The sequence below is a fragment of the Lutra lutra genome, chromosome 9 (genome assembly GCF_902655055.1).
Source record: "Lutra lutra chromosome 9, mLutLut1.2, whole genome shotgun sequence".
Lineage (NCBI taxonomy): Eukaryota > Metazoa > Chordata > Mammalia > Carnivora > Mustelidae > Lutra > Lutra lutra.
The window spans coordinates 72,609,087-72,618,775 of NC_062286.1; the positions used below are offsets into that span (position 1 = coordinate 72,609,087).

The 9,689-nt window shown below is 37.4% G+C and overlaps 1 long non-coding RNA gene across 1 annotated transcript in view; it reads left to right on the top strand.

The window, feature by feature from the left end:
• LOC125110066 (uncharacterized) overlaps nucleotides 1-9,317 on the top strand; it is a 123,428-nt gene extending 114,111 nt beyond the window's left edge. The window contains exons 6-7 of the long non-coding RNA XR_007130440.1: nucleotides 247-351; nucleotides 8,834-9,317. This is a non-coding gene — a long non-coding RNA (uncharacterized LOC125110066). The remainder of the gene's footprint in view (nucleotides 1-246; nucleotides 352-8,833) is intronic.
• Nucleotides 9,318-9,689: the final 372 nt, after the last annotated feature.

The following is a 9,689-nucleotide window of genomic DNA, read 5'->3' on the forward strand; positions in this document are numbered from 1 at the left end:
AAGTGAATTACATGGCCAAATCCAACATCAGTGGGGATGGAAATAAATATTTACTCTACAGATAACTCAATCCATCAGACCAAGGCATTAGTATTAACTATTCCCTCCTTTTTTCAATACCCTAGCACCAATTCTACTGCCATCACTCCCAATCAATTACTAAGCCCTATTCACTGTATTTTCTAAAAAGTTCTAGAATCAGTCATATAGATGACCATCATGTCCTTGTCTGGATTTCTGTAAGAGCTTCCATTTGACCTTCCTGGTTGTATGTAGCCCTGCCACCAATCCTATCTCCACACTGAAGCTAGAATGACCACTCTAAAAATCTTTCATTTTTTCATTTAGCAGGTATGTATGTTCTACCTTCTCCTGTGTGCCAGGCATTATCCTAAACTAAAGTGCTGAGGATATAAAAATAAACTAAAATCCCTGCCCTCATGGAGGTCACTTTTTAGTGGGGGTGGGTGAGGGACAGGTAAGTAGATGATATAGGTAAATTACATAATATATTGGATATTGGCAAATACTATGAAAGGGGGAGGGAGCTGGATGAAGAGGGTAGGGAATCCTAGGAAGGAGGATTGATCTTATAAATATAGGGTGAATAAAGAAGGTCTGATTGAGAAGCTCATCTTTCAACAAAGCTTAAAAGAGGTGAGGGGTTGGGGATCTTGGAGAAAGATTGATTTAAGTAGAACATCAGGGGATGGAGACAAGGTGGGGGTGTATCTGGCTGAAGCACAGAGGATGAGGGGGAAGTTGTAGAGGATGAGATCTGAAAGGGTCCAGAACCACAAAAATGCAAAAGCTGGTCCAGCTTCCCACTTCAACACCCTGGTATAAGTACCGACAAAATCTTACTCTTTAGTGTGAGTTACGAACCCTTTGTTGACCTTCATTTACCTTTCTGATTCGAATTCATACCTTCACATTCTATGCTTGAGCTTTATGGAATACCTTTCAGGTCTCTAAATCTGCACTGCTCTATCACCACTCAAAATCAACAAATATATCATTCCCTTGATCTGAAACACTAATCTCCTACTTGTCTTCCCACCACAGTGTTGTCCCGACTAATTTTTTCTTTTGCTTCTATTCCTTGGTTAGACGTCCCTTCCTCTGGGAAACCAACCCTGCCTTCCAGGTTGGTTGGTGAGTTTTCCTCCAATTTGATGCCAGAGAGTACTGTGCATGCCATCTTTCTCAGCCCTCATCACACTGTGCAGTGATCATCTCTTTATTGTCTGAATTCTCCTGAATATCACCAGGTATTGTCTTATCATATATGTGATCCATCCTAAACAATGTATACTACAGACTGGGTGCTCAGTATATGAAGCATCAATAAATGAACAGAAATAGAATTCTAATAACATGAGTACTGCACTCAAATTTGTTGTAAAAGAATTGTAAAGATTATCATAGTTGTTAACAACATTAATAAAAGAGCACAGAAATCTGGCTTTTGAACAGTTCAAGGCTGAGATTTAGCAACAATATACTATCTGTGTGTTTATACCCTATCACCTTTTTCCTGGCCTGGTGCCTATCACCTTTCCATAAGGGCAGATAGCTAATATCTGTTGGGTGATTCCCAAAGAATTAGCAGAAAAAGTTTAAGAGTTATGCCTCCCATTAGTATTTATATTTAAACAATCAGTTTTTTTCCAATAAAATTTCAAAACTTAAAAGATTCACACATTAATGGTGGGATTTCAAGCACTTAAAAAAGAATAGGATGAGAGATACTTAGAGAAACCAAGATGTTGGAAGATTTCAAATTACACCAGGTAAGCGGTCACTTTAGCAGTATATAAATAAAAATCAATCCCTAAAATTCTTCCTGCTTTATGTTTTACATAGCATTCATATACTCTAGCTCCTTGAACTTTACAGTGGGAATAATGGACCAATTCTATAGATGAGCAGCAAAAGACTTAGGAACCTAGTATAAAAGGAGAAACAATAGGTACAATGAATCAAAAATTCACTCTGGAATTCAAAGCCTCTACTTTTTCAAAAACAAAAAGAGGAAGAAAGAGAGAAAAAAAAATTAATAATGTTGGTGCTAAATTAACTATCTGGGAGGTGTGAATCTGTAGCCTGCAATTTTAGTTCCTGTATACACCTTTCAAGTGTGAACATTTTGTTTTGCTAAGTGTAACTCCAGTTTTAAAAATGGCAATATTTCCTATACTGTCACTCCTAAGCACAAGCTGACCACTCTGGGAAGTGCTATACGAGTGATTAAGAGCACAGACTAGAGTGTGACTGCCTGAGTTTAAATGCTGGCTCTGAATCTTACTATTTATGACCTTGGGCAAGTTATTTAACCTCGCTGGGCCTCAATTTCCTTGTCTAGAAAATAAACACACTAACGCATGTGTCTCAGAGGGCTGTTGTGAATATTAAATGAGTTAATATCTTCAAACTGCCTAAAATAATTAATATATAAGTGCCTAAACAGTAAGTACCTATGTAAGGATTAACTGTTATTGTCTCCTGCTCAATTGAACAAATAGATGTTTGTTCCAACATTGAAGAAGAAACTCCTCATGTTGGAAATATTGAAAGAAGGTATTTTGATGCCACCTGCAGCACATAATTTATTTTATGCTGTATGTTATGGGTGTGAGCCTTTCGTCACTAAAACTCAGGAAATGCACATGATATTTTCACATTATACTTAGGTAAAGAGACATGCTTTAAAAAAAAAATCACACCTTATGAGTTTTGGTTTGTGTTTGGAGGGCCCTAGAATTGAAGGCCAAATCAGATTTTGAACATTGAACTTGGTGTGAAAGCTTATTCTAGAAATATACTGATTGGCATCTGAATGGTGAAATAATTTGTTTGTAATCATAACATAAGAATAAATATACTTCTATAACCAGTGCCATTTAATAATATTTTAGAGTCTCAAACAAGGTGAAAATGACTCAGTTAAAGAGACTAGGAAGTTCCCAAATACCAAAGACCAGTTCATAAATGGAAAGTCTTACTTCTAAGAACTCAAGAGTTAATTTAGGCTTCATTTTCTGAGGAACAGAAGGTTCTTAATAAAGTTGCCTAGCCAACAGCAGCTCAGTCCCAGGGCAACCACCCCTTTGATTTCTCATCATCCTGCACCAGCTCACACCAACCCCATAAACAACTTCAAGGCCATTCAGGGCCCCTCGAAATGGCTGTTGGCTGCTGTTAGTAGACCCATGTGGCAGCAAACAGAAGGATCAACGTATCTAATTCATCTGATCCAAGGTGTGGGCAGGATGTAGGTCACAATGTAGCAGCTGGTACTTATGAGGAATCTCATATGCAGGGTCAGTTACAGATTCAGTTCCTCCCACTAAGGAAAAGGGAGGAATGCCTCCATGGATAAAGGAGATTCGAAATGGTACAAGGTCATCTCAAGTAATTTTTCCTTCCCTCCCCCACCAAACCTTTTTGAGTTTTTCATTTGTTTTTCTACAATGAGCATTTTGTTCTTCTAAATGTCTACAATAAATGTAAATATGTTTTATAATCAGGAATCAATTAAAATTGTCCTGTATACAGGACAGATGCTGATGGCGACTGTAAGATATTTTGAAACTAAAAATTTTAAATCCTACGTGTCTCCTTCATGGTGTTTCATCACAATTGTATTCAATTGTTGGATTATTCATTTACTGTCTCTGTTCCCTTCTAAACTGCAAGCAAATCCATGAAGGTGAAGACTACATTTATCTCTTACACTAGTATACCCTCTATCCCTGGCTGCATGTCTTGCACAGAGATGGCGCTCAAAAAGTGATTATTGAACAAATGAACTACCATTTTTTAAATTACAAATAGTTTAAAACCATAGGTTTTTATATAAATGTTATAATCTATTTTGAAGAAAGTCTCTTACTTATGGAGGGAATCATTTCCACAGGCCCTTTAGGTAAGACAGATAAAAGGCAATCACAAGAAAAATGAAAATAGAAATAATACAAAGGATAATGTTTTAGATTTACATTGTAAGTATTCTGTTTAAAACAAGACAGTGGGTTTATCTTTCAGTGGATCTAAAGCCATCCATGTCATGTGTTAATAAAGATAGCATAAATAATAGATCATATTTACATGTGTATTTATATTTATATATGTTATCTATCATTATACAACAAGTTATCCCAAAACTTAGCAGATTTAAGCAACAATTATTATCTTACAGTATCTGTTGGTCACAAATCTGGGGGTACCTTAGCTGGGTGGTTCTAGCTCAAGTTCTCTTACAAGGTTGCAGTCAAGCAATGTCTAGGGCTACAGTTATCACAAGGCTTCTTGACTAGAGCTGAAATATCCACTTTCAAATTATTTAATCATGTATCCACCACCACAATCAAAATGCAGTATATTTCCATTACCTCTCCAGATATCTCCATGTCCTTTTGAAATCAGTTCCTTTCCTAACTCTCAGCCATTGACAACCACTGACATGTTCACTGTTCAGTCTCTGTAGTTCTGCCTTCTCTAGAAGGTCATATAATTGAAATCCTACAATATCATACCGTCTTTGCCTCAGATTTCTTTCATTCTCTACTGGGTTTGTTTGTTCATTTTTTTGTTTTTTGTATTTTTGGTTTTTTGCTGAGCAGTATCCCACTGCAGGGATGTACCAGAATTTTGGGGTTTTTGTTGTTGTTTTTTTAATCCATTCACAAGTTGATGGGCAGTTGGGATGGTTTTGTTTTGTTAGGTTGTTTGTTTTGTCAATTATGACTAAAGCTACTACAGACATTCATGTAGAGGTTTTTGTGCAAAACATCAATTCTCTCAGGCAATACTTAGGAAGAGGATTGCTGCTGTGTTATAGGGTAAGAGTAGATTTGACTTTATAAGAAACTGTCAAGCCATTTTCCAAAGTGTGCCATTTTGTATTCTCACTAGTTACATATTAGAGATCCAGTGTCCCACAATCTGGCCAGCACTTGACACCGTCAGGTGATGCTACTGTGGGTTTTTGAATCTTACCTGTTCTAGCAGGTATGCAGTAATACTCGCTGTGGTTTTCTTTTCTTTTTTTTTTTTTTTAAGATTTTATTTACTTATTTGACAGAGACAGATCACAAGCAGGCAGAGAGGCAGGCAAAGAGAGAGGGGGGGAAGCAGGCTCCCCGCTGAGCAGAGAGCCGGATGTGGGGCTCGATCCCAGGACCCTGAGATCATGACCTGAGCCGAAGGCAGCAGCTTAACCCACTGAGCCACCCAGGCGCCCCTCGCTGTGGTTTTCATTCACACTTTTTAAATGACCAAAGTTTGGTACTCATTTGCCACCTTTATCTTTGATAAAGTTGTGCTTTTGCTCATTTTTTATTTGGTTATTTGTCTTTATCAGAGGCAAAGAAGAAACTAGAGCAAGAAAAAAGTGAAAGGCTGATCCTCTCCTTAACTATCCAGGGTAAAGACTCAGAAAGGACTTGATACACCTGGCCAATCACAATGTGGACTGTCTAACTCAGGTTCCACACAGTAGTAGGTATATCTGAATAGCTTAAACTGGGAAACATAAACTCCCCAAAGTCAACCTGAATCTCAAAGAGATATCTGCACTCCCATGCTCACTGCAGCATTATTCACATTAACCAGGATATGAAACAACCTAAGTATCCACTGACAAATAGATGGATAAAGAAAATGCAGTGTGTGTTTTATATATATATATATATATATACACATACATACATACATACATACACATACATACATACATACATACGGGGGGATATTATTCAGCTGTATATATAAAAAAGAAGATCCTGTAATTTGTGACAATATGGCTGGATCTGGAAGACATTATGCTAAGAGAAATAAGCCAGTCACAGAAGGACAAATACTGCAGGATCTCACTTATGTGTAAAATCTAAAGTAGTCAAATTCTTTAGAAGCAGAGAGAATGATGGTTGCCATGGGCTAGGAGGAGGGAGAGAGGGAGGATATTGATCAAAGAATGCAACTTTTCTGTTATTCAAAATAATTAAGTTCCAGAGATCTACTCTACAACACCAAGTCTATGATTAATAATACTGTATTGTATATCTAAAATTTTGCTAAGAGGGTAGATCTTATGGTAAGTGGTCTACTACAAAAAGAAAACAAAAATAAAACCATTGCAGTGGGAGGAAACTTTTGGAGGTGATGGATAAGCTTATGACATTGACTATAGTGATGGTTTCACACATGTATCCTAATCTCCAAGCACATGAAGTTGTATATATTAAATATCTGTAGGTTTCATTTGTCAATCATACCTTAATAATTTTTTTTAATTAAGGAAAAAATGATAAGAAAGCTAGGTGTCCTAGAAGAACAGTATAAAGAAAATCAAGGATAGGAAATCAACAAATAAATTTTAAAAAATTAACAGAATCAAAGGTCATAAATCTCCATATTAAAAAAGGCCATGGACCACCAATTAATTCACTTTTTGGCTCAACAGTGAAAAGTTACCTGCTGAATGACAATAAGGTAAACAGTGAAATTTACTGTTGGGTAAATAGGGAGGGAGAAAGAATGGGTCTTGGTAAGTGTGCTAAGTTCTCATCTTTACCACTGACAACTTAGCAACGATGACTCTGCACTACCATGTACTAGGCTTAAGCTAAATCACCTAGTAACAGTAGGAAGGATTTATAATAATGTGCAATTAGCCAGTAATGTATACCTTGTCATTTCTGAAGGAGTAGTCTTCCCCCTACTATGCTGTGGATTAATATGTGGTCCTATTGTACTTGACTAGGTATGCAGATCACATCACCCACAGATGTGCTGGAGCTCTTGTGTGGGCTCAAGAGAGCTGACTGATTTCTATATTTGACATTACATTGGTAGCTTGAAATCAGACATGGTGGGAGTATTTATAACCAGAAATCAGCAAACACTCCAAATAGAAGATTTTTTATTGGTGGTGTTACCTTCTTTTTTTCTTGAAAGCTAGTTTACCTGTGCATCCCACAAATAAGTCTAAAACACAGAATGATCGATACCTTGTTCAATGAGATGAGGCCACTGACGAATCATTAAATGTTGCTGCAATATCAAATATCTATAAAAGTTCCTAAACTCTTTCTCTCAATATTTCTTTTACCTACCTAGTCTCAGACAGGTAATAGCTTGCAGACTGACATTTACTCCTGGACTGCACATTGAGCAGCATTGCTGTAGAGCATATAAATTCTCTTCTTCACCCTCAACTCTGTGTCAGTGATCTTAAAATTTATCTTTATTAGTTCCCCGGTTACCAAACTTAATAAAACTTTAACAAGGGCCCAAGGTCAATTTGCCTAACAAGTTTTACTTTAAAAATATTGCATAAAGTTAAGAAAATTCAGTGAAATAGAAAAGCTGAAATGCTTAGGGAAGTCCTTACCATACATGGTAAGTATTTAACAAATATCAGGAGTAAACCCCATTACTAGATCATGAGCTTTTTGATGCAAGGGCCATGGTTTTGTTTAGTTTTGTGTGACTGTGTGTTTTTTTATATGAACATTTCCTCTGATCCAAGCAAATTGCCCATTTCCTGAAATTAGCCATATGATTTGGCTAATGTGAGCAATGAGAGAATCTGTATTAAACTCAAATCTGAGCTCATAAGTAATCTTATTTGATCCTTTGGTTATTCCCAAAGGAGGATGAGGTACTCACTGAAAACTTGGGCCTCAGTCATCTCATCTGCCAAGTGAGAGAATGGGAGATTTTCCTTGCATCTCTTAGTTCTACTAACCATTAACTGCTCTGTGCAGTGAAGAAGTGGATAATATCAGAGTTTCTATGAATTAAGGAAAGAGATTAGCTTTTCTGTTTTCCAAGTGTTGTCAGGAAAGACTTCATGTAGATAAGTCTTGTTTGATTTACAGTTTGTGTATACCTGAGCATCTGGTATTGTTCCATCTTCTGCCTTCTTTGCCCGCCATCTATCATCATCAGGAAACCAGGTGCCAAACATCATGAGACACAAGAAGTAGGACAGAGTTGTAGGAAATGTGTGGGACCAGACATTTCAGTGGCAACTGATGAACCATGTAATATCTGCATCTCCCTTTCAAGGTTTTGTTGTATCTAACTGACACAGTATCCTAACAGAACCTCTTAGGAAGAGCATCATTCATCAGATTCAGGAGAGCCAAGAGTTTGGCTTACAATTCATATTTTAAAGCCATGGTTCTTAATCTCTTTGGTGAAAGCTGTGCACTCTTTATGCAGAAGGCACTTAGGCACAAACTTCTGCATAAAATTTGAGGTTTATAACCCCTAAAACTAAATAAATAATCCAGGTTAAGAACCTCATATTTGAGAAAGGAGAGTCTGGGATGATATCTATATTGATGACCCTTGCTTGGATGAGGAATTTGACAGAGTTAAGCAGGAGGGGCTTCTGGCATCCATAAAGAAAGGCGTGGGATGGAGAAAAAGTATAGTCTCCTGTAGGATGGGAAGAGTCAGCCTCAGAGACAGTATAGTTTGTGAAAGAGAACCTATCTATAAGAGGGTTAAGAGCCCTGGAATATAGTTCTGCTTTGCCTCCAAATGTCAGGGTAATATCATACTATTTTCTTTGTGTCTTAGCTGTCTCATCTAAGCAAGGATAGACATGAATTAGATGATTCTTTTAATCTTAAAACTGTATCATTTGGAGATACAAGATATGCACAGAGTATAGGAAAGACTTGTGTAATGGAGAGAAATTTTATGCCAAGGAGATGAACCTTTGCAAAAGTTTGCCTGAGGGCTAAAATTCATATTCAACACCACTGTGCTACTGGGTTATAATGAGTCCTCAAGACTTCTTCCTTTTTTTTCCTAGAAGAACATCACTTCTATCTCTCCCAGCAATCATTATAATCTCAATTTGGGGAAGGAAGCAGTAGCAATCTAAAAAAGGTACACCTAGAATTCAAACTGCCTTGGATGAGATTGAAGAGGGAAAAAGGAATATAAAGTTAACAGTTTAAGAAGCCTGCTTTAAGTCCAGAGCCAACGCACCAGCTCAGAGAGAGCCAAAGTGGCTTGTTTGAAATGCAGCGCACATAAGGATGACCACTAATTTGTGCTTTTCTAACCCGGCTCTTTGATTTAAAATTCCAGATTTAGAACTAGGTCTGCTTTTCTGCCTTCTGGCTTACAGCTCCAGCCTCAACCTCCAAATCAAAATTTCTCATCGATTTTCCAGAGGTATGATGTGAAGGAAAACTGTTAGGTAGGTTTCAAGCACTCAGAAAACTTTATACTAGTTCCTCTAGCAGAATAATCAAATGTTTTTGACCTTTCCCACAGCTACATGAGAAATCAGGCAAACAACAACTTGGATGGCACAAACGAACCAGGGTTAAAAACAAGAATGTACTTATATAAGTGACTTAAGATTCTATCCAGTTGTGGGTTTGTGTAGACCTCACTGCTACAAACAGGCATGGATTGACATTGCTTTTTCTTCTGAGAAACTCAAACCCCCTCTTCCATCATATATTCATTTTGGGACTTTAGTGAACTCTGTGGTTCAGAAAAGAGTTTAAATAAACATGCCTCAAGTCCATGGAAATAAGTGTATCAGTTAAACTTGTCTATCAGGCAACCAGACTCATAATCCATCCTGACCCTTCCTCAGACCCTCTGGGACATGGCAGCTGGAATTGGCCCTGCTTCATTACTAAATACCTAGT